We start from the raw sequence: 27,325 nt of genomic DNA, 5'->3' as shown, positions 1-27,325 counted from the left end.
TCGCACTCCCTGTCCTACACAATCCCTCAGCGTCACACTCACTATCCTACACACTCCCACACCGTCATTTTCATACTCCTGCACACTGCCCCATCGTCACTCTGACTCGCCTACACATTCCCACACCATCACACTCACTCTCCTACACAATCCTCTACCGCCACACGCACTCGTCAACCCTCTCTGACAGTGTCACACTCACTCTCTTACACACTCTCCCACCGTCACTCTCACTCACCTGCACACTCCTCCACCGTCACGCTCACTCACCTACACGCCACCACACCATCACACTCGCTCGCCAACTCACTCCCCCACCGTCAGGCTCACTCACCTACACATTCCCGCACCGTCAATCTCACTCTCCTGCACACTCACCCACCATCACGTTCACTCTCCTGCACACCCCCACACCGTCATTCTCACACTCCTATGCACTCCACCACTGTCATTCTCACGCTCCTACACACTCCCTCATCCTCACACTCCTTCTCCTACACACTCGCCCACCATCACACGCACTCGCCTATACTCTCCAACACTGTCACACTCACTCTCCAGCACACTCTCCCATGATCACTCTCACTCTCCTGCAGACTCACCCACAGTCAACTCACTATCCTACCCACTCCCACACCGTCACTTTCACTCTTCTACGCACTCCCACACCATCACTTTCAGTCTCCCACATAACCAACACCGTCGCACTCACTATCCTACACTCTCCCACACCGTCACACCCACTCTCCTACACACTCCCACACCATCACATTGACTCACCCACACACAACCCCACCATCACGGTCACTCTCCTACACACTCCCACACCATCACGCTAACTCTCCTGCACACCCCCACACCGTCATTCTCACTCTCCTATGCACTCCACCACCATAACTCTCACTCTCCTACACATTCCCACATCCTCACACTCCTTACATAGAATATAGAACATAGAAGAATACAGCGCAGTACAGGCCCTTCGGCCCTCGATGTTGCGCCGATCAAAGCCCACCTAACCTACACTAACCCACTATCCTCCATATACCTATCCAATGCCCGCTTAAATACCCATAAAGAGGGAGAGTCCACTACTGCTACTGGCAGGGCATTCCATGAACTTACGACTCGCTGAGTGAAGAACCTACTCCTAACATCAGTCCTATATCTACCCCCCCCTTAATTTAAAGCTATGCCCCCTTGTAATAGCTGACTCCATACGTGGAAAAAGGTTCTCAATGTCAACCCTATCTAACCCCCTAATCATCTTGTACACCTCTATCAAGTCACCCCTAAACCTTCTTTTCTCCAATGAAAACAACCCCAAGTGCCTCAGCCTTTCCTCATAGGATCTTCCTACCAAAACAGGCAACATCCTGGTAAACTTCCTTTGCACCCGTTCCAGTGCCTCCACATCCTTCCTATGGTATGGCGACCAAAACTGCACACAATATTCCAGATGCAGCCGCACCAGAGTCTTATACAACTGCAGCATTACCTCAGGACTCCGGAACTCAATTCCTCTACCAATAAAAGCCAGTACGCCATATGCCTTCTTCACTGCACTATTTACCTGGGTGGCAAATTTCAGAGATCTGTGTACATGGACACCAAGATCCCTCTGCTCTTCCACACTACCAAGTAGTCTACCATTAGCCCAGTAATCCATCTTTTTATTACTCTTACCAAAGTGAATCACCTCACACTTAGCTACATTGAACTCCATTTGCCACCTTTCTGCCCAGCTCTGCAGCTTCTCTATATCCTGCTGTAACCTGCCATATCCTTCCTCACTGTCTACAACTCCTCCGACTTTCGTATCATCCGCAAACTTGCTCACCCAACCTTCTAACCCTTCCTCCAGGTCATTTATAAAAATGACAAACATCAATGGTCCCAAAACAGATCCTTCTCCTACACACTCACCCACCGTCACACTCACTTGCCTACACTCATCGACACTGTCACACTCACTCTCCTGCACACTCTCCCATGATCACTCGCACTGTCCTACCCACTCCCACAGCGTCATGCTCACTCTCCTACACACAACCACACCATCACTCTCAAACTCCTACACACTTCCCCAGAGTCACTCTCACTCTCCTACACACTCCCTCATCCTCACTCATCTAACACTTCCCCAGTGTCACACTCCCCTACACACTCACTCCCCTACACTCTCGCACCATCACTCTCACTGTCCTACACACTGGTCCACCGTCACGCTCACTTGCCTATACACCCCCACACCATCAGTCTCAATCTCCTTCGCACTCCACCACCGTCACTCTCACTCTACTACACATTCCCACATCCTCACACTCACTCTCCTACACACTCCCCCACCGTCACACTCACTATCCTACACTCTCCCACACCGTAACACTCACTCTCCTACACACTCCCCCACCGTCACATCACTAACCTACACTCTCCCACATCATCACACTCACTCTCCTGAACACACCGACAATATCATACACACTCTCCCACACACTTTCCCACCATCACGCTCACTCTCATACACACTCCCATACCGGCACACTCACTCTCCTACACGCCACCACACCGTTATTTTCACACTCTTACACACTCCGACAATGTCACACTCAATCGCCTACATTCCTCGACACTGGCATGCTCACTCTCCTACACACCACCACACCGTCATTCACACACTCTTACACACTCCACCACCGCCATTCTCACTCTCCTACATATTCCCACACCCTCACACTCACTCTCCTACACACTCCCACAGCGTCACTCCCACTGTCCTACGCACAGGCCCACTGTCCCGCTCTCTCTCCCACACACCCTCACAATGTTACCCTCTGTCTCCTGCACACACTCCCACTGTCACACTCACACACCCACACACACCCACACTGTCACCCTCACTTTCCTACATATTCTCACACCGTCGCCCTCGCTCTCCTACACAGTCCAACACCATCACCCCCTCTTTCCTACACACTCCGACACGGTCACGCTCACTCTCTCACTCAATCCAACATCGTCACGCTCATTCTCTCACTCTCACTCTCCTGCACACTCACCCACTGTCACGCTCACTGTCCTACCCACTCCCACAGCGTCATGCTCACTCACCTACATACCACCATGCCGTCACTCTCAAACTCCTACACACTCCCCCAGCATCACTCTGAAACTCCTACACTCTCCCCCATTCTCACACTCACTCGTTTAACACTCCCCCGTCATCACACTCACTCTCCTACACACTCTTGCACTGTCACTTTCACTGTCCTACACACTGGTCCACCGTCACGCTCACTCTCCTATACACCCCCACACCGTCATTCTCAATCTCCTTCGCACTCCACCACCGTCACTCTCACTCTACTACACCTTCCCACATCCTCACACTCACTCTCCTACACACTGCCCCACCGTCAAACTAACCTACACTCTCCGGCACCGTAACACTAACTCTCCTACACACTCCCCCACCGTCACATCATTAACCTACACTCTCCAACACCATCACACTCACTCTCCTGCACATACCGACAATGTCACACACACTCTATCACAATCTTCCCCACCATCATGCTCACTTTCCTGCACACACCGACAATGTCACACACACTCTCCCACACGCTGCATCCATCACGCTCACTCTCCTACACACTCCCACACCGTCACGCTCACTCTCCTACACGCCACCACACTGTCATTCTGACACTCCTACACACTCCGACAATGTCACACACACTCTCCCACACACTCCCGCTTCATCACGCTCTCTCTCCTATACACTCCCATACTGTCACGCTCACTTCCTACACACCCCCACACTGTTATTCTCACGCTCCTAAGCACTCCACCACCGTCACTCTCACTCTCCTACACATTCCCACATCCTCACACTCCTTCTCCTACACACTCGCCCACCATCACACGCACTCGCCTAAACTCTCCGACACTGTCACACTCACTCTCCTGCACACTCTCCCACAATCACTCTCACTCTCCTGCAGACTCACCCACAGTCAACTCACTATCCTACCCACTCCCACACCGTCGCTCTCACTCTCCTACGCACTCCCACACCATCACTCTAAGTCTCCCACATCATCCAACACAATCGCATTCACTCACCTACACAATCCCACACCATCACGCTCACTATCCTACACACTCCCACACCATCACACCCACTCTCCTACACACTCCCACATCGTCACACTGACTCTCCTACACTCTCTCCCATCATCACACTCACTCTCCTACACATCCCCCACCATCACACGCACTCGGCAAAACTCCCTGACCATGTCACACTCACTCTCTTACGCACTCTCCCACCGTCACTCTCACTCACCTGCACATTCCCCCACCGTCACGCTCACTCACCTATACGCCACCACACCGTCACACTCGCTCTCCAACACACTCCCCCACTGTCACTCTCACTCTCCTAGACACTCCCGCACCATCAGGCTCACTCTATTACACACTAGCGCACTGTCACTCTCACTCTCATGCACACTCCGACAATGTCACACACACCCCAACACCGTCATTCTCACTCTCCTACGCAATGCACCACCATCACTCTCACTCTCCTATACATTCCCATAATCTTCACACTCCTCCTACACACTCGCCACCCGTCGCACTCACTCGCCTACACTCACCGACACTGTCACACTCACTCTCCTGCACACTATCCCACGATCACTCACGCTCTCCTGCACATTCACCCTCAGTCACGCTCACTGTCCTACCCACTCCCACAGCGTCATGCTCACTCTCCTACGCACTACCACACCGTTACTCTCACTCTCCTACACACTTCCACATCCTCATACTCATTCGTCTAACACTCCCCCAGTGTCACACTCACTCCCCTACACACTCTCGCACCGTCACTCTCACTGTCCTACACACTGGCCCACCGTAATGCTCACTCTCCTATACACCCCCACACCGTCATTCTCAATCTCCTTCGCACTCCACCAACGTCACTCTCACTCTACTACACACTCTGACAATGTCATACTCACTTGCCTACATTCCTCAACACTGGCACGTTCACTCTCCTACACACCACCACACCGTCATTCACACACTCTTACACACTCCACCACCATCATTCTCACTCTCCTACATATTCCCATACCCTCACACTCACTCTCCAACACACTCCCACAGCGTCACTCCCACTGTCCTACGCACAGGCCCACTGTCCCACTCTCTCTCCTATACACCCTCACAATGTTACGCTCTGTCTCCTGCACACGCCCCCACTGTCACGCTCACTCACCCACACACTCCCACACTGTCACCCTCACTTTCCTACATATTCTCACACCGTCGCCCTCACTCTCATACACAGTCCATCACCGTCACCCCCTCTTTCCTACACACTCAGACACTGTCACGCTCACTCTCCCACTCAATCGAACATCGTCACTCTCATTCTCTTACACACCCAACCACTGTCACTTTCACTCTTCTACACACACCCCCACCATCACGCTCACTCTCCCACACACTCCCATGCCGTCATTCCCTCTCTCCTGCACACTCCAGCAATGTCACGCACACACTCCCACACATTCCCCCACCATCACACTCACTCCCTTAAACACCACCATAACGTCACTCTCCTACACACTCCCCTACCGTCAAGGTCACTCGCCTACACTCAACCCCAAGGCATTCTATGCGTATGTGAGAAACCTGAGAATGACGAGAACGAGGGTAGGTCCGATCAAGGACAGTGGTGGGAGACTGTGTATTGAGTCGGAAGAGATAGGAGAGGTCTTGAACAAGTACTTCTCTTCAGTATTTACGAACGAGAGGGACCGTATTGTTGAAGAGGAGAGTGTGAAACGGACTGATAAGCTAGAAGAGATACCTGTTAGGAAGGAAGATGTGTTGGACATTTTGAACAACTTGAGGATAGACAAGTCACCCGGGCCTGACGGGATATATCCTAGGATTATGTGGGAAGCAAGAGAGGAAATTGCAGTACCGTTGGCAATGATCTTCTCGTCTTCACTGTCAATGGGGGTGGTACCAGGGGACTGGAGAGTAGCGAATGTTGTGCCCCTGTTCAAAAAAGGGAATAGGGATAACCCTGGGAATTACAGGCCAGTTAGTCTTACTTCTGTGGTAGGTAAAGTAATGGAAAGGGTACTGAGGGATAGGATTTACGAGTATCTGGAAAGACACTGCTTGATTAGGGTCAGCCAGCACGGATTTGTGAAGGGTAGGTCTTGCCTTACAAGTCTGATTGAATTCTTCGAGGAGGTGACCAAGCATGTGGATGAGGGTAGAGCAGTGGATGTACTTTACATGGATTTTAGTAAGGCATTTGATAAGGTTCCCCATGGTAGGCTTATGCGGAAAGTCAGGAGGCATGGGATAGAGGGAAATTTGGCCAATTGGATAGAAAACTGGCTAACCGGTCGAAGTCAGAGAGTGGTGGTAGATGGTAAATATTCAGCATGGAGCCCAGTTACAAGTGGAGTTCCGCAGGGATCAGTTCTGGGTCCTCTGCTGTTTGTAATTTTTATTAATGACTTAGATGAGGGAGTCGAAGGGTGGGTCAGTAAATTTGCAGATGATACGAAGATAGGTGGAGTTGTGGACAGTGAGGAGGGCTGTTGTCGGCTGCAGAGGGACTTAGATATGATGCAGAGCTGGGCTGAGGAGTGGCAGATGGAGTTCAACCCTGCCAAGTGTGAGGTTGTCCATTTTGGAAGAACAAATAAGAATGCTGAATACCGGGTTAATGGTTCTTGGTCAGGTGGAGGAACAGAGGGATCTTGGGGTCTATGTACATAGATCTTTGAAGGTTGCCACTCAGGTGGATAGAGTTTGTAAGAAGGCCTATGGAGTATTATCGTTCATTAGCAGAGGGATTGAATTCAAGAGTCGTGAGGTGATGTTGCAGCTGTACAGGACTTTGGTTAGGCCACAGTTGGAGTACTGTGTGCAGTTCTGGTCGCCTTACTTTAGGAAAGATGTGGAAGCTTTGGAGAGGGTGCAGAGAAGATTTACCAGGATGTTGCCTGGAATGGAGAGTAGGTTGTACGAGGATAGGTTGAGAGTTCTCGGCCTTTTCTCGTTGGAACGGCGAAGGATGAGGGGTGACTTGATTGAGGTTTATAAGATGATCAGAGGAATAGATAGAGTAGACAGTCAGAAACTTTTTCCCCGGGTACAACAGAGTGTTACAAGGGGACATAAATTTAAGGTGAAGGGTGGAAGGTATAGGGGAGATGTCAGGGGTGGGTTCTCTACCCAGAGTGTGGTGGGGGCATGGAATGCGCTGCCCGTGGGAGTGGTAGAGTCAGAATCATTGGCGACCTTTAAGCGGCATTTGGATCGGTACATGGATGGGTGCTTAATCTAGGATAGAAGTTCGGCACAACATCGTGGGCCGAAGGGCCTGTTCTGTGCTGTATTGTTCTATGTTCTGTGGTCTATGTTCTAACACTGTCACGCTCACTCTCCTACACACTACCATACCGTCACGCTCACTCCCCTAAACACCACTACACCATTTCTCGCAAACTCCTACATACTCCCCCACCGTCCTCTCACTCTCCTACACATTCCCACACCATCACACTCACTCTCCTATACACTCCCCCACCATTACACTCACTCACCTACACTCTCCGACACTGTCAAACTCGCTCTCCTACAAACTCCTCCACTGTCACACTCACTCTCATACACACTGTGACAATGTCACACACTCTCCCACACACACGCCCACCGTCACCCTCACTCTTCTGCACAGCCCCACACCTTCACACTCCTACACATTTCCGTGCCATCACTTTCACTCTCCTACACATTCCCACACCCTCACACTCACTCTCCTGCTCTCTCTCCCAGCGTCACACTCAGTCTCCTACACACGCCCACACCTTCACTCTCATTGTCCTACACACAGGCCGACCATCCCGCTTACTCTCCTACACACCCTCACACCGTCACGGTCTGTCACCTACACATTCCCCCAATGTCACGCTCACTCGCCTGCACTAACCCACACGGTCACCCTCACTTTCCTACACATTCTCACACCGACACCCTCACTTTCCTACGCACTCCAACACCATCAATATCACTTTCCTACACTCTCCAACACTGTCACGCTCACTCTCCCACTCAATCCAACACCGTCACTCTCAATCTCGCACACAATCCCATACCATCGCAGTCATTCTCCTACACAGTCCCCCACCGTCACACTCACTCTCTTGCACACTCCCCCACCATCATACCCACTCTCCTGCACACTCACTCCTCCGTCACACTCACTCTCCTACTCACTCCCTCACAGGCATGCTCACACTCTGATGCATTCCCACACCAACACTCTCACTCTCCTACACATTCCCACACCGTCAGACTCACTCTCCTACACACTCCCCAGCGTCACACTCACTCTCCTACACAATCCCACATATTCACACTCACTCTCCTACACACTCCCACACCATTATCTCGCTATCCTACACACAAATCAACCATCCCACTTACTCTCCTGCACACTCTCACACCGTCATGCTCTGTCACCTGCTCACTCCCACACTGTCATGCTCACTCTCCAGCACACGCTCAGATTGTCACCCTCACTTTCATACACCTTCCGACACTGTCACACTCACACTCCCACGCAATTCCTCTGTCACCCTAAATCTCGCACACATTCCCACACCGTCACACTCACATTCTGACACACTCCCCACTGTCACACTCACTCTACTCCTCACTGCCCCACCAGCATACTCACTCTCCCGCACACTTCCTCACCGTCACACTCACTCTCGTACTCACTCCCACACAGGCATGCTCACACTCCTTCTCACTCCCACACCATCACGTTCATGCTCCTGTACACTCCAACACAGTGACACTCACTCTCCTAAACAATCTCATGCTGTCACGTTTACACTCCTATGCACTCCCACACCTTCACACTCACTCTCCTGCACAGTCCCTCACTGTCACATCCACTCTCCTACACACTCCGACACTGTCACACTCACTCTATTACACGCTCCCTCACCGTCATACTCACTCTCCTTTTCACTGCCCCACCGTCGCACTCACTGTCCTGCAAACTCCCCCACAGTCGCACTCATTCTCCTACACACACCCACACCAGTACTGTCACTCTCCTATATACTCACACCCCATTACACTCTTTCTCCAACACAATCCCCCACCATCACGTTCATTCTCCGACACACTCCCAACCCGTCACGCTCACTCTGCTACAGACTCCGACACGGTCATACTCACTCTCCTACACACTTTCTCTCCATCACTCTCAATCTATTACACACTCCCACACCATCACACTCACTATCCTGCACACACCCCCACTGGCACACTCACTCTCCTAAACATTACCACACCGTCACACTCACTCTCCTTCATAGTCACATACCATTACTCTCACTCTCACAGCGTCACATTCCTTGTCCTGCGCACTTGCACACCATCACACTCAGTCTCCTACACACTTCCAAAATGTCACTTTCACTCTCCTACACACTTCTGAAACGTCACTCTTACTCTCCTATACACACCCACACCATCACACTCACTCTCCTACACACTCCCCCACCATCATACTCACTCTCCTATACATTCCCCCACCATCACACTCCCTCTCCTGCACACTCCAACTCCATCACTCACTTTTTTGCACACTCCCCTACTGTCACACTATTCTCCTACACACTCCCACACTGTCATCTTCACTCTCCTACACTCTCCCTCACTGTCACACTCACTCACCTATGCATTCCCACACCGTCACACTCACAGTCCTACACACTCACGCACGGTCACAATAATTTACATACACAGTGCCCCACCATCACTCTCACTCTCCGGCATACACCCACACCATCTTGCTCACTCTCTTGCACATTCCCACACCATCACACTCACTCTTCTGCACACTACCCCACCATCACACACACTCTCCTACACACTGCACCACCCTCACACTCACACTGGTACACTCTCACGTACTGTCACACTCACTCTCCTAAACACTCCCCCACCATTGCTTTCACTCTCCACACTCCCACACCATCACACTCACTCTTCTACACACTCCCCCAGCGTCACCCTCACTTCATGCACATTCCCACACTGTCATCGCATTCTCCTGCACACTCCCACACCAACACACTCACTCTCCTACACATTCGCCCGCCATCGCTGTCTTTATTAACTGTGTAAATTTCGGGAGGAGAGACAGAGACACAGAGGGGATCCCTGTGAGCGTGGCGGGATGCATGGATGTATTGGGACAAAGAGAGAGAGACACCCTCTGTTGGAATCAGCATTTAAATGGGATCGGTGGTACACAGGGATGAAACCAGTAACAGAGTGAATTAAGACTAGCTCCTGAGCTCAGGGTGCGTATCCCTCCCCTTCCCTGAGGTCCAGGACTTGGGGCTGAGTCGGTCTCTCTCCAGCTCAGATTTTCCAACACAAAGACACTCAACAACGTCGTTCACTCTGCTGCTCAGCACGCTTTAATGATCATTTTTATTGTTTACAAACAGAATTCATGGATACATTCAGTCGGATGGTGCCTTTTCTCATTGACCCCTGAGTTATGAGAAACATTGAAATGACTCCCTGTAAACCCCTGTGGGATACGGATGGATAAACCAGCGCTACCCTGAGTCTGTTACCATAGCGACAGGATGCTCCATCGTTGAAACACTGAACTGCAATGAGAAAATCCCGGATGGATTGATTAATGAGGGAATTTGATTGATTGATGGATTTGGGTGAAGGGATATTTCAGCACATTCTTCAGCTGTTGCCTGAAATTAGTTTGGGTCACAGCATAAATCGCAGTGTTTGTGCAGCAACTGAGGAGCTGCACAATGAAGCCCAATTCCTGCACAAAGCGATGGAGATACACAGGCGTATACACAATCCACCACAACCGGTTCCATATAGAATAAAGCATTAACATTGACCATAAAAGGATGAAATTAGCCGAGATCACAAACAGTAAAACGATGGATTTGTTTCGGTTTCTCATTTCAGTGTCAGACTGAGCGTCCCCATTGGTGTGAGCGCGGAGTCTCCTGCGGGCTCTGCTGGTCACTAAAATGTGTCTGACGGTGAGAACATTGAGCAGCAGAATCAGGAGAAATGGGACACACGGGGTTAGAATGTGGTGGAGGAACTCGATTGTGGCCCAGGTACTGGATTTACGAACAGCGTCTATTACATTACAAAACCAGGGATCATTCTCCAGCCGATACCAAGCCGTGAGCATGAAATACCAGAAAATGTTCTTTAAACAACTCAGCATAATCACTGCTCCCAGGACCACAGCTGCCGTTTTCTCACTGCAATATTTACTTTTCAGCTTCTGGCAACAAATGGCCACAAACCGATCAAAGGTGAAAGTGACAGTGAACCAGACAGAGCAGTCAGTGGCTGCATAAAGCAGGACGGCGTGGATATTACACACGGGGACGGAGTACCTCAGGAAATTAAATTGTACCTTATAAACAATGGGAATGTGTCTCAGTATCAGGTCGAGGATAATGACCAAGAGATCCGCTACTGCCATGGCCCCCAGGTAACGTCTGACACATGGAGACAATCCACAATCTTTATAAAGCAGGACGTAGATGGTCACTACGTTAACTGTGAGGAAGGAAAACAAACCCATTATACATCAGCCTTGAGGTAAAGGGACCCGAATGATTGGGACCCCAGTGAGATTTTCAAATGTATCACTGCATTCAGGGATTTATCAAAATAATTGGAGCTGGAATAACAACTGGGAAGTTCAGAATTATTGACAAAAATGGGTCATAAACTACAAGAAACCCTGCCTCCCGAAACACAGAGAGACACATCCATAAGGACAGATGTTTTCTCGAACATTCCCACACACTCGATCACTCAAGAGCAGACACAGGTCACTCCTTCCCAGTTCCTAATATGAAGGGTGCAAACGTTGCTGTCTTTTAGCATTCTCTCCCAGTTTCTCGAAGACAAACTGCAATTGGAAATTTCGTATTTTGGTCTAAATTGGGGTTGATCCTGTGTCGTGAAGAAATGTAAACGCAGGGAAAATGCATTCACCCATTTAAGTGCCTGAGGGGCCTTTAGAATGTTGGGGACAGAACGTCCCGGGGAGTGTCAGTTATAGAATGTCGGGGACAGAATGTTCCGGGGAATGTCAGTTATAGAATAACGGGGATAGAACGTTACGTTGAATGTCAGTTATAGAATGTTGGGGACAGAATGTTCCGGACAATGTCAGTTATGAAATGGTGGAGACAGAACGTTCAGGGGAATATCAGTTATAGAATGTCGGGGACAGAACTTTCCGGGGAATGTCATTTATAGAATGCTGGGGACAGAATTTTCTGGGGAATGTCAGAACTGGAATGTATGGGACAGAACGTTCTGGGAAATGTCAGTTTTAGAATGTTGGGGACGGAATGATCTGGGAATGCCAGTTATAGAATGTCGGGGACAGAACTTTCCGGGGAATGTCAGTTACAGAATGTCGGGGACAGAATGTTGCAGGGAATGTCAGTTATACAACGTCGGTGATGGAACGTTCCGGGGAATGTCTGTTATAGAATGCCGGGGACAGAACGTTCTGGGCAATGTCAGTTATGGAATGTTGGGGACAGAACTTTCCGGGGAATGTCTGGTATAGAATGTTGGGAACAGAACGTTCTGGGGAATATCAGTTATAGAATGTTGTGGACAGAACGTTCCGGGGAATGTCATTTATAGAATGTCGGGGACAGAATTTTCTGGGGAATGTCAGAACTGGAATGTATGGGACAGAACGTTCTGGGAAATGTCAGTTTTAGATTGTTGGGGATGGAATGATCTGGGAATGTCAGTTATAGAATGCCGGGGACAGAACTTTCTGGGGAATGTCAGTTACAGAATGTCGGGGACAGAACGCTCCAGGGAATGTCAGTTATACAATGTCGGAGACAGAATGTTCCGGGGAATGTGTGTTATAGAATGTCGGGGACAGAACTTTCCGGAGAATGTCCGGTATAGAATGTTGGGAACAGAACGTTCTTGGGAATATCAGTTATAGAATGTTGTTGACAGAATGTTCTGGGGAATGTCAGTTTTAGAATGTCGGGGACAGAATGTTCCGTGGAATTTCTTGATCTGTCCGTCACCTTTTCCCCATCCACCCCACCCTCCTCTCTGACCTATCAATTCTCTCCCACCTCAATCTACCGATTACATTTCCAGCTTCCTTCCCCCCAGCCAAAGCTGTAGCCCCGTTCCATTTATCTCTCTGCTCACCGGCCCACAACCCTCATTCCTGATGAAGGAATTATGCCTGAAACGTTGATACTCCTGCTCCTCAGAAGCTGCCTGACCTCTTGTGCTTTACCAGCACAATCCTCCCAGTCAGGAAACAGGCCACCACCGTTATACTCACTGGATCAGGCCTGATGGGTCATGTTTCATGAAGCCCGATTACCATCCCTGGGTAAATCCTGTCCAACCGGCAGGACAGACCCACCAGTGATGAGGACACCCTGGGATACATTCAGGGAAGGAGTTACCCTGCAATTCTCCAACATTGATTCTATAACCCGGGTAATTACATTGTAACAGTTCACAGATGTTCAAGGAAATCGCGGGAGCATGGATATCTCCTGCGCACATCCCTACTCCCAGTGATAAATCAGTTTCCCTCGATGTTGAAAATAATTCAGAGGAAGCACAGAGGGTGATAAGGACACAGACCATCCTCTGTGTTTGGGACTTCAATGTCCATCACCAAGAGTGTCCCCACAGGCCTCCCACTGACCGATCAGCGAGAGACCTCACATACACAGCAGCCAGACTGGAGGAAGTGATGGGGGAACCAACCAAAAGAAAACATTCTCACCAAACCACTTGTCCCAGATGGATCTGTCTCTAAAAGTATCTGTAGGAGCAGCCAGCAAACAGTCCTAGTGGAGGGAAAGTCTCAGCCTCATATTGAAGTCACTGCCCATTGTGTTGTGTGGCCCTCCCTCCTGTGAAGTAGGACATGCTTCTAAAGGACCGAGCACATGGAAACTGTGCATCCATGAGGCACAGTGTGCTAGAAGCAGCTGCAGCATCAATGGCCTTCTTTCCATCATAAAGTCAGAAGTGGGCTGTTCACTGATGTTTCCAAGATGTTCTGCACCATTCTCAACTGCACCTACAATGAAGCAGGTTATTCAGCCCATCAAGAGTTTTAAACAGGAACGAAATGAGGCCATTCGGCCATTGGAGGCTGTTACTCAGCAATTAGAGCAAATCTTTTCACCTTTCATACCTGTTACACAGGAAATGGAAGGGAACATTCAGCCTTTCAAATCTGCTACACGGTGGGGTGGGGGGGGGGATTGTTGGGGTGACAGGTTACTGAACCTGGAGCAGGGATAAATTTGGGAGAAATCAGTCTCTATCAGTTTAACACAAATTAACGACTGCAGTGACACAGTCACCAGGGCTGGGACCTCAACAATTTGCAAACTATATAAATGGTTTCCAGAAGTGCAACATGCATGTTCGAACTAAATTTAAACTGACACTAAGATTGAGAGAAACCGAAGTAATCAAGGGGAGGCAGTGAATCTGTAAAAGGATAAATAATGAACAACAACTTGGTAGATCGAATAATAATGTGGGTAACTGTGATATTTTTTCAGGAAGAAGAACAGGCTTTATATTTCAGAAATGGAGAGGGATTACAGGACTTAGTGATACAATGTGTACTGGAGGGTTCAGTCTGACCTGTCCAGAAATGAGAAGTGTGGTCCCATCTCTCTGAAAGAACACTGCAAGCCAGACAGCATCAGGAGGTGCAAAAGTAGATGTTTCGGGAGTAACCCTTCTGCAGGAGTCCAGAAGAAGGGTTACACCGGAAATGCCAAATTCCACACTTTCTGATGCCACCTGGCTTACTGTGTTCCTCGAGCCTCCTGCGTGTTCAGTGTGGGAAGCGGTGGAGACCACATTCATGCATTGATCAATAAACCTGGATTAGATATCTGTCCAGCACCGGGAGCTGTGCAGTGATCAACAATTTGTAACCTCCCCTCGTGGAGAGCTGTGTACCCCACTCCAGTGCATTGCTCGGTAACACAGTGTCAGATCCCTGCCCAGTGTGGGGAAGCTTAAAGTCCATGCTGGAAGTGACAGGATGTACAGCTCCCACCCATTTCAAAGCTCCATATTTCTATTGAGCTGTGGGTGTGAAACTCACTGCTAGAGAGAGAGATGGAGGGGGAATCCGTTTAAACAATAACAAATGGGAGGTGTATGGGAAATAGACAGAGGGGGTAGGCTGAGAGCCGGTGTCATGGAAGGATATGTTGCCAGGTTTCAGAATGGTGAAATGAAAACATTTTGACAGACTCCTGTAACATGAGCCAATGTTTCCTGGAATGATGGGTGAACAGGATATTGGTGGGAGTTCAGATAATGGAGAGTATTGGCTGGGTGTTCTGTAACTTTCTATCTGGAAGTAGGGTCACAGAGTCTTTGACTCATTGGGCTGAATCTAACAATAATTTGTCTCAGTAACATTTTCATTGTGTGCGACAGAGGGATTGTTTGTATGAGGCCGAGCTAGTTTCCTGGTGCTATCTTATCGAAATCACCTCAATAACTACCCACCCCACCCCATGTTGTCCCTCTCATTCAATACCAGCCCGATTCTCCCCTCCACATGGCTGGATGTACTCACCATCGCCCGGATGTCGCTGGATATTCCATGATGCCTGGCACTGGTGCCATCTTTAATAGGCCAATGGGCACAAAGTTGAGCTTTCTCAATTCGGAGCTGCCTGCACAGTTTACCCAGAGCACGACAGATAAGGGACAATTACACCACGAGAAGGGTACGGAGTTCCTGGTGGATGGGCTAGTATACAGGGGGACCATTCTCTTCCCAGAGAGGGCCACATCACCAGACCCACCGAGCATGGTCTGAGCTCACCACCCAGCAGAGTGCAGTATCTGCGGTCTGAAGAAATGTCCAGCAATACAGGACAAGCATCAATAACCATTCCCGCTCTGTCAGGATAAGGCTCACCATATTCTCTCTGCTCTCTCACACTCACTGTATAGCTGTTATAGCACGCAGCCCAGAACAAGCCTCATGCTCCACCACTCACACTACTGCATGCAGCACCTTCCTGTTTCTCTCTCTCTCCCCCTTCACTCCACCGTCCACAACAATAACACTGCATGGATACAACGCTGTGGACTGACTCCCTCCAGACTCCTCACCATGTCACCCCCACCGACACCAGCACTAAAGGACGGAACACCCATCCACACCCTCATTCCCTTCCTTCCCCTTCTCCCATTCCTGGAGCAACAGCCTGGAATAGGACAGAAAGGACCAAGCCGGGTAGTGGAGTGCCTGATATCCGTTCCCTCGATCCCCATCCCCCCGCCATGTGGGGAGGACCCTGGTAGGAGCCGGAGAGAATCAGGAGATTCTGAACCATTCAGGTCCCATAGACCGATTAAGTAGCGATGCTCAGTGAAGGGCAATTCTCACTTTAAACCCATAGGCAGTACCGTTTCCCCAGGCACAACGTAGAAGCCGTGTCCCAGATGCCATCTCCCTTATGTGTCAAGCTGGTACAAATGCAATCCCCACGGTCTTGGTGGGCAGGAGGGTGGGCTCAAACACATCATCACCACACCTCCCAGGAAGGGAGCATGGAGTCTCCTTCCTACACCTCCTCCTGTAAACAGCACAGATACTGAAACTAATCTGCGATAGTTACTGCTCTCCCCACTTGTCTTGACATCTTCAACAATCGGTGCTCATATACACCCACCACCCTCTGCTCCTGCACCCCCTTTATAATGGTACAGCCTGTTATAAAATGTCTTTCAATGTTCTTCCTATCAAAGTGCATCACCTTACACTGCTCTGCAGTGATCCCAGTCTGCCATAAAGCTGAACACTACACCAAAGAGTTATTGCTCTGTTCGAGTTACACACTGTCTTCCATAGACTTCACAATTCTTCCACGTTTGGTGCCATCTACAAGCATTAGGATTTTCATAGTGTCATACTCCCCATGAAACAACTGAAACCCTAACCCACACACACAAGTATGAGCAAGTGAAATACTGCTATATTCCACGGATGGAGTCGAATAATGACTTGCTGTCAATGGAGCAACATAATTCCTGATACAAACCAGAAGGAGTGACTGAAATTTTGACCAACCATAGAGCAAGAGAAATCCGGATTTTTCAGGTATCTTTTTTAGGTTTGATTAGGTTAAATTATTTAGAGTGTGGAAATAGGCTGTTCGGCCCAACAAGTCCACACCAACCAGCCGAAGCGCATACCACCCAGACCCATACTCCTACATTTACACCTTTACCTAACACTACGGGCACTTTAGCATGGCCAATTCACCTAACCTAACCTAACCGGAAACGGAGCACCCGGAGGAAATCCACGCAGCCACGGGGCGAATGTGCAAACTCCACACAGAGAGTCGCCTAAGGCGGGAATTGAACCCGGGTGTCTGGCACTATGAGGCAGCAGTGCTAACCACTGTGCCACCGTGCCGCCCACAACACACCGTGCCCTAATGCCTTTATTGACATTAGGGTATTAATGTAATGAATATGGAAGTGTGTACTGTACGTTTAAGAGAGAGGGAAAGCTGTTCTAAACTGAGAACTTACAAGCACCTATGTGTATGAGAGGATGGCAGTCGCAGAGTGCCAAGGACAACTGAAAATATATCACATTTGGCTATGAAATAGAGCCCTGAGATGGTTGCTGTTTGGACAACAATTCAAACTTTACCAATGAGTTTAAATTATACCCCAATAAACTAAAACCAAATCAAATTTGAATGTATTGGTTTTCGAAATTGAACCAATGAGATAATCCGATGCTATAGATGTTAAAAATGCAGGCATTTTGAAAATTGCAGAGAGAGCAATTGCCATCAACACAGATCCAAGAGATTAGGAAACACTCTCTAACATAGGTAACTATTCATATGCAAATTATCCACAGTAAAAAGACAGAAGATGACCCGGTGAGATCTGCAGCCGCAAGAAGATACATACACAACAGACGCTGTATGATTTTGAAATTAATTTACTGCAATTTGAATAAGTGTCTTATTTAAAGAGTATATCGTTCTAGAGTTGGAGTAGGGTAATAAGCAGTTTAGAGAAAGGAAGTCTCAGAGTTCAGAATGCTTGATGTAAAATGTTCACTTTTAGAGTTAAAAGATAAATTGATATTCTTATTTAAACAGTGGAATTTGGCAGTTCTCTGTCACTCATATTTTAACAGTTTATGAGGTGAATTTAGTATTTTTTTATGATTAGTTAAATTACTAGATGAGCTTCACGCTGTGCCCTAACAATTCCCGTGTGTCTCTGAGTGGGGCACGTCTGGCAGTCTCTGTGGTGTTTAAAGTGATGCAATGCCACCCTCTGCTGGCCTCAACACGCCATGCACAGGCATTGGCAGAGGATGAAAACCAACAGGAATTCATTCAGAGAGGGGGAGGGAGAGGGCAGCTGCTCACACCACCATCCAAACTGATGTCTTATCCAAATATCCTACAAACATTGCAACTGTCCCTGATTTCACCACTTCCTCTGGATGTTCATTCTACACACAAGCCAGATTCTGTGGAACATAGTTACCTCTCATGACTTTAGTAAATCTTTTTCCTCACACTTTAAAATATCCCTCAGTTTTGAATCCACAACTCTAGGGAAAAGACATCAGCCTTTCAGCTTATCTATACCCTTCATGATTTTATAAACCTTTGTAAAGTTACCCCTTAATCTAATACTCTCCAGTGAAAATGGCCCCAGCCTATCCAGCCTCTCCTTCTTGCTCAGTCTCTTCATTCCCAGCAACATCCAGGTTAATGTCTGCTCAACCCTCTCCAGTTAATAATATCAAGGTCAGTAATATCAAAGTGAATACTCAAGCTATTTTCTAAGGGCAAGGGAGACCAAAAGTAGACAGTACAAGTTTAAGGTGAGAGGGGAAAAATTTAAAAGAGGGTGGTGTGCCTATGGAATGAGCGGGCAGGGTGACCAGACTGGACACAATATTCCAGAAGAGGTCTCACCAATGTCTTGTAAAAACTCAACATGACGTCCCAAATACGATACTCAAAGGTCTGACCAATGAAGACAAGTGTGTTGAACACCTTTTTGAAAACAATCTGTATGAGATGCAAATTTTAAAGATTTGTACCTGACGGCCGAGACCTCTGTTCTACAACACTGCCAAAGGCCCTAATGTTAATTGTTTGATTTACCAAATCCAATACCTCGCACTAATTCAAACTAAACATCATCTGCCACCCCTCAGCCCAGTGTGTGATATTACCACCTCCTCACTCTCCCCCTTTAAAATATCGTCCCCGTCTCCAGAAGGTCGGCACACTTCGGCCTTGATTTTCACAAGAGCTTGGTTCACCTTGTGTAGTCAGGGCGAGGAGGGACAGATTGCAATCACAGTCAGTGAGGAGTAGAGGCTGGACAGTAATCAGCGGCCTGGTATAATTTCATGGTTTTAGGAAGAGGGCAGTTAAGAGGTGGGTAAGAGTGATCGGTGTTTTGGAGCCAGAAATTATGCTCTTTCCCCGTCTCTGGTGTCCAGTAATAAAAATCTATTCGGGACCCTTCATTAAGCTGAGTGCTTCTGTAGGATTTCTTTCCCTAATATTGCAGACTACAGATAATAGTGATTAAAGACGTTCAGTTAATTGCGATGGCGCAGCACGTGCACTTAACATCCTACAGTTGAGACAAATATCTTGCATTTGTTGAACAATGCAAAATGTTTTGTGTTGCTTAGTAATGGCAACCTGATTATAATAAATCCACACCGAGCTGAAAGTGGGCACATAAAATATTACCCAAAGACTGGGTATGGTCGTCCCTGCCTCTGAGCCAGAACTCTGGATTTGATTCCAATTCCTGAACTTGCGTGTTAGTGTTCCTCGTTCTGGACTAGTAGGACTGAATTTAAGTCCTGCCTGTTGCAGAGCTATGTCACAGCGTGTCAGAACAGGCTGATGAGCGAACACAGGAGAATAATGTTACAGCTTTATGGGTATTGCCGAGTTGTGCTGGTGTCCCTACTTCCGGACACAAAGGTCTGGGTGTAAATCCCACAGAAGTGTTTCATAATACATCTGAACAAAATGATTAAAATGGATTTAGAATTGTGACCTGTTGGAGAAAGAAGAGGTGTCAGTATTGAATTTCAGAGTTTAGGCACAGGATGACTGAAGGTACAGCCATTCGTGTTGAATGGAGTCACATTTCGTAGCAGTAGAGGTTTATAAAATCAGAATGCTCATGGATAGGGTGAGTAGTCAGGGTTTTTCCCCAGGGTAGGGGCATCCAAAACTAGAGGGCATTGGTTGCAAGTGAGAGAGGAAGGATTTTGAAGAGGCCTAAGAGGCACCTTTTCACGCAGAGGGTGGTGTGTGTATATGGGATGAGCTACCAGAGGAAGTGATGGAGGTTGGTACAACTACAACATGTAAAAGGCATCTGGATGCCAACAGGCCTGTTGAGCTTTTCCAGCAATTTCTGTATTTGTTAAAAATGCATTCATTTTAACTCTGGTATTCTGAATACATTAAATCTTTTATATTTTAATGACGTAGACACATATAAACATATTTTCAAATCGACCAAGGGCATTTTCTGCTAAGGGTATGGCTCTGTGCATGACAGCAGCAATGATACACCTACATGGAGGAGAAAGGTGATGGAGACATAGTTTGGACAGTGTACAAGGAGACCTCACATGATCCAGTTTGGGAATGAATTACATTACTGTGTGATTCAGCTCAGAGAGGAAGAAAATGTGATCCGCCTGAGAAAGAATGGCCTATTACAATCTCTCTCTCCCTCCTTAATGCTCATCACAACAATGTGTGTGAGCTTAAAAAAACACCTCTACCATCATCATTACAATTCATATTTTTAAAGAATTCATGCAGTGTGTAAACAGGCCCTTCGGCCCAGCAAGTCCATTCCAGATTTCCAAAAAGTAATCTTCCTCGGCTCGTTCCCAGAGAATTACACTTGACTAATCCACCTAATCTAGAAGTCCCTGAACACTACGGAAAACTTAACATGACCAATCCACCTAACGCACACAGTTTGAGCTGTGGGAGGAAATTGAAGCACCCATTAGAAGCTCACACAAACAAAGGGAGAATGTGCAAACCCACACAGATAGTCGCCCGAGGCTGGAATCGAACCCAAGTTCCTGGTGCTGTGAGGCAACAATGCTAATCACTGAGTCAATGCTAATCACTGAGTCATCGTTTGGGTGATCCCTGACCAGAATTCATTGGAATCTCCTCACTTCCCAATGCAAAGGGAATTCAGCCAAATCGAACTGTTCCAGGATGCAGCTTGTGTGAGAAGAGCATCTTTAGAAACAGAATAACATTTTGTACAATCTCTCAATTTTTTTTTGTCATGATTACACTAATATCTAGACAAAGTTCTTTCAACTTCAAATTGCAGAGGTTTTGTTTGTTGGTTGTATGTGTATGTGAGTGTGCGTGTGTGCGTGCGCGCGTGTGTGCACCAGTGTTTTTAGAAAGGGAAATGTTGATTCTTTATTAGCAATATACAAACAGTTTGTCATTCTTCATTCCATCATAGTTGAGGCACATTGCTCTGAATCATAAACGTGCAACTTTAGCAGATTAAAGAAACTAGCCTGACTGTTCCTAAAACTGATTCTGGCCCAGTCTGAGACCGATATCATCAGCCACATCACCAACCTGGTTACATTTAACATTTGTTGTGAGCAGTGGAGGAATGGGACGACTAAAGAAAACAGTGACCCAAAAAGCCGGGGAACTATAGACCGGTGAGCCTGATGTCAGTGGTGGGTAAGTGAGGGCCCGGACTTACATACATTTGGGAAGTCAGGGGTTGAGTGGGATAGTCAACCTGGAATTCTGCATGAGAAATCATTTCTTATGAATTTGGTTGAGTTTTATGAAGAGGTAACAAAGAAGATTGATGAAGGCAGTTTGGTAGACATTGTCTATGTGGACCTCAGCAAGGTGCTCATAACATTCCAATTTGTAGACAGATTGGTAAGGTTCGGTCTTGTGGATAACAGAGGAAGCTAGTCACAACTGGCTTCAAGGAAGAGAGGTATTTTTCATACTGGAGGCTTGTGAGCAGCAGTGTGTGGTAAGAATCAGTACTGAGTTCATTGCATTTCATCATTTATGTAAAGGATTTAGATCTGGATATCGGGGCCATAGTTAATAAGTTTACAGATGACATCAGAAAGGTGGCGTAGTAGATTATCTCAGAGTACAATGAAGCCACAATTAGATGGGACATAGGGGCAAGGAGTGACAGATGAAATTTAATTTAGTTAAATATGAGGGTTTGCATTTTGGGAAGGCAAATCAGGGTAGAAATTATACACTTAATTGAAATGTCCTGGAGAATGTTGTGGAACAAAGGGACCTAGGACTGCAGGTGCACTGTTCCTTAAAAATTTGACACATTTGCCTTAATCAGTCAGAGCATTAAGTATAGGAGTTGTGGTGGCATGTTGTATCTATACAGGATGGTGGTGAGGCCACGTTAAGAATACTATGTACAACTCGATTGTTTGCAGAAAGGATTTACATGTATGTCCCAGGACTAGAGGTTTGAGCTTAAGGGAGAGTATGATTAGGTTGCAGTGTGGAGTGTCAGAGGCTGAGGGGTGACATGATAGAGGTTTATAAAACCATCGGTGCATGGATATTCTGAACAGCCACATTCTACTCCCCAGGATAGAGGAGTCCAGAACGAGAGGGCTTAGGTTGAAAGCGAGGTGGGGGGGAATGATTTAGAACGGAACTGAAGGGAAATGTTACATACAGAGAGGGTTGTGTGTACTGAAAGTGCTGTCAGAGGAAGTGGTGAAGGCAGTTACAATCGCACATTTTAAAAGTATCTTAAAGAGGAGGGATATTGGCCAAATGGTGGCAAATGGGACTAGATCAAATTTGATTTCTGATCAGAGTGACCAAATTGTTTTTACGGTTCAGTTTCCACGTTGAAGGTACCTTTTGAGTCAGAATTCTCTTCACTGGAAGTTTATCGTGCCTCTATTGTTCACATTGATTGTCAGCTGCTTTAGTTAAATATTTGATACAGAAGTGATTCATGGATAATGGGGCACAGACAGGAAAGTGATGCTGAGACCACAACCTGATCAGCCACATTCTTAGTGCCCGTTGGAGATGGCTCAAAGTCTCGAATGATCCACTCCTGCTCCAGAGTCCCATATATCTGTGTTCCATTCAGTTCCCTCATACCAGCTAGACATGAGCAGTTGGAGGCTACTTGCTGCTATAAACTGGTGAACAGAAACAGAGGAGACTATTCAGCCCTTCAAGACCATCACACACGCTTTGAGGTGATCTGCGAAATGTATTTCGTAAACCCAGGGTGGGTATGAAAGATGCCCCTCATCTCTCTTTACAGAGCTTCCCCTCTCTGCAACTTGCGCTTCATTTGTTGGTCATGTTGTAGACCCAGAATCATTGAATACAGCCCCCATACCTCACCCAGCGATGGCTCACAAAATCTTCTGGTCTCACTGACTGCAAGATACAATAACAGAACATTCATGAAAATAACACCCACTAACTTTCCAATAACAGATTGCGAGAACATCAGAAACAAGGGCTGGTCATTCACTCCCCAAACCTGCCTTGACCTTCATTCAGATCATGACTGATCTGCTCTCGATCTCAAATACTCTTTCATTCCAATTCTTCATAGCCCTCAACTCTCTGACAGGTCAATATCCATCTCCCTCCTCTTCAAATACTTTCATTTATCTAGCTCCCGAACACTCTTGCGAAGAGAAATCCTGACATTCAGTACCACTTGCTTGAATAACACTTGCTGCTCCTATATCATGGCCTATTGATATGAACAAAAGAGGTTGGTACAGAGCTTGATGGAAATGACTAGTCCTGATATCAAGGCAGTGGTTGCCTTCTGTTGACGTCAAGGAGCTTAACAAAACTGTACATAATGTGAATCAGAGAAAACTCTTCAGTGTTTGGATTCAAACATGGCACAAAGAAAGATGTTCATCATCTCAGTCCAGGGTCACCTCTTTGGGAGCTCCTCAGGGTAGCTTCCTCTTCACAAACACCTTCAGCTGCTGCATAAATGTCTCCTCGCCCCCAGTCTCCGACCATTATATCAGAAGTAGGGATAGTCACTGGAAATTCCACAATGTTCAGAACATTTTGTCCCCCCGTCAGCTCCTGAACCGGTCGGTGTCCATGTGCAGCAAGACCCGGACTCCACGAGGCTTGTGCTGTTAAAGGGTCCATAACATTCATGTAACAGCATTGCCTAACACTGCACATTGCCACAGTAAAATAAGAGTTCATTCAGCACCTCACACTGGTTTCACAGGAATACGAGGGAGTCATTCAGCCCATTGACTCTATTGCAGAAGAACAGGGACAACCCATTCAGTGCCTCCAGCACTAGAGAAGGAGTCTAGTTTGATGGGCCACACCAGAGCCCCTCAAAAAATATTTGAAAGCAGGACCCTAGATACTATTGTTTTCTTATTTTAAAGGAAATGTAACGTGTCCATTCCAGATGCAATGTGACTGGTCAAACTACTCGGTGTGAAGCAAAACACCATTTATTTTCATACGAAAGATGAAATGAAACCAAAGGAAGAGGAACTTAGAATAACTTAATTCTATTGGACAAGTTAACAGAATAATAAATCGTGGAGCTATTACTAATGAACTGTCACAATATAGGAAAATCCCATAAACACAGCCTTTGGCAAAAATGAATATTAGGTCACAGATTATCACAAACATTTCTCCAATCCAGAAGTTAAAAAACAGGAGAAAGATAAAATTCAGAAATAGTAGCAGCCAGGAGACATTCACTGACGCTTCCAACTCTGTTGAGACCCCAACTGTTTCTGATGTTGCTGAGAAACGAAAACCTAAGGATTCTAATCTGTGAGAGCTGGCCAGACCAATTCAGGCTGCAGTAAAATAAACCCAAGATCTCCCTATCTGTTTACTCAAGTGGTCTTACCTAGCCAGGTTGGTAACGATTGTTCAATCTCTCTCTTAAAAGAAACCAGGACAAAATAACGTCTTAAAGCTGTAGCATCATCACACTTGTCAATACATCGAGCTCTCAAACAGGAACCAGGGGTAACCAGTCAGGCCCGTGGCCCTGTCCAATCAGACAAGGAAGAAGTCATTCAGTCCCTTGAGTCAATTACACAGAAACATAATGAGGCCATTCAGCCCCTTGAGTCACTTACACAGGGACAAAAGGAGGCCATTTAGCCCGTTGAGCCACTTATACAGAAACAGGAAGAGGCCATTCCCCTCTCAACTCACTTACACAGGGTCAGAATGAGGTAATTGATGCTGATTCCTGATGAATGGCTTATGCTCAAAACGTCGATTCTCCTGCTTCTTGGACGCTGCCTGAACTGCTGTGCTTTTCCAGACATCCACTCTCTACTCTGCCCTCCAGCATCGGCAGTCCTCAATGTCTCCTAATTGACACTCTAACATGATGAACAATTGAAGTAGAGGCTGCACAGACAGACTGCTCCACGTTGTTCCTCATGGCTCCATCGCTCATGATACACAAGTGGGACTTTAACGTGGTTTTCTCGCGGTGAGGAGGGAAGCCATATGTCTTGTGTGAATTCTCAAGAAGGCATCTTTCATTTCCGAGAAGACAGCCTGCTGTCCTCTGTGTAGGACGGAAGCTGATGGAAATGGCTACCTGCTTCAGATGGAAGGTATTGTGGTTGCTGTTGAGGATTGTGAGCAACATAACATTCAGTACGGGTTCACACGCTGACTGCACAATAATGTGGGGAGAGTTAATTAAGGCATATAAGTTATTGGGAAAGTCACGTTAGACTGATGAATGGACTGTCTAAGTTTAAATAATGTTGATCTTGTCGAGTGCACGTCCTGTGCAGTGTAACCCGTACGCCTTACTCTGTCCAAGTCTATTTCCACCTTATGATCTGTCTGGCCATGTTTACTATCTGCCTCCACTGCTCATTAATAAACTTGTTCCCTGTACTGAGGTGCACGTGGCAATTAATCAAACTAATCAAACCTAGTTAAAGTATGGAATTTCTCACCCTTTCAATGTCTCTTTTGGAAATAAGATATAGCAGCCACTCCTCATGTTTAGCGTCTCCATTTCTTCGTATCTCACAGCTCTGCAGATTAAACACTTTTCTTCTTCACTCTGTCTCCTCAGGAATCCATCACCTGTGTCTGTGGCAAGGAGATCATTCCTTAAAAAGGAGATCAACTCTGTAGAGAGTGCCCAAAATGATCTCTCAGCAAAGATTTACAACCAAGAAGTTGGCACTATTTACAAACTTGAATCAAATTACAGTGACAGAAAGCATACCATTTACCGCAACAATTACTTACACAGGGTTTGATTCAGTCCAGTCAGGATAGACTTGTTAATGAGAGATCATGCTTCCCAAATTTGTTAAGAGTTCTTTTGGTGAAGTGACCGAGAAGGTTGATGAGGGCAGAGTGGTAGATGTAGACTCTATGGATTTCAGGAAGGTCTTTGATAAGGTTCCAAATGGCAGGCTGCTCAGGAAGGTTCCATCACGTGTAATGCTGGGGGATCTGGCCAATTGGATACACAGTTGGGTAGATGGTTGGAAGCAGAGGGTTTAGTGGAAGGATGCTTGTCAGACTGGAGGCTGGGTCCATAGCTGTTTGTTATCTAAGATTTGGTTGAGAATGTACAAGACATAATTTGTAAGTTTGCAGATGACACTCAAAGGAGTGGTCGCGTAATCAGTGAGGAGGTTTATAAGAAATTACAGCAGGGTTTTAATCAGGTGAGTAAGTGGGGCGAGAAATAGCAAATGGAATTTAATATAGAAGTGTGAGGTCTTGCATTTTTTAAACTCAAATCAAGATAGAAGTTTCACAGTGAATGGGGGGGGGGCCTGTCTGAAGGGGTGCAGTGTGGAGAGAGACCTTGGCGTTCAGGTGCACGGTTCTCTGAGAGTGGAGTCACAGGTAGACAGGACAGCGAAGAAGGATTTTGGCACACTGGCCTTCATCAGGCAGGATATCGAGTATAGAAGTTGGGAATTTATGTTGCAGTTACCCAGGACTTTGGAAAGGCCACACTTAGAGTATTGAGTTCAGTATTTGTCACCTTGTTATAGGGA

The sequence above is a fragment of the Chiloscyllium punctatum genome, chromosome 7 (genome assembly GCF_047496795.1).
Source record: "Chiloscyllium punctatum isolate Juve2018m chromosome 7, sChiPun1.3, whole genome shotgun sequence".
NCBI lineage: Eukaryota > Metazoa > Chordata > Chondrichthyes > Orectolobiformes > Hemiscylliidae > Chiloscyllium > Chiloscyllium punctatum.
The sequence above is the reverse complement of the archived record's forward strand: the minus strand, read 5'-3'. Positions refer to the sequence as shown.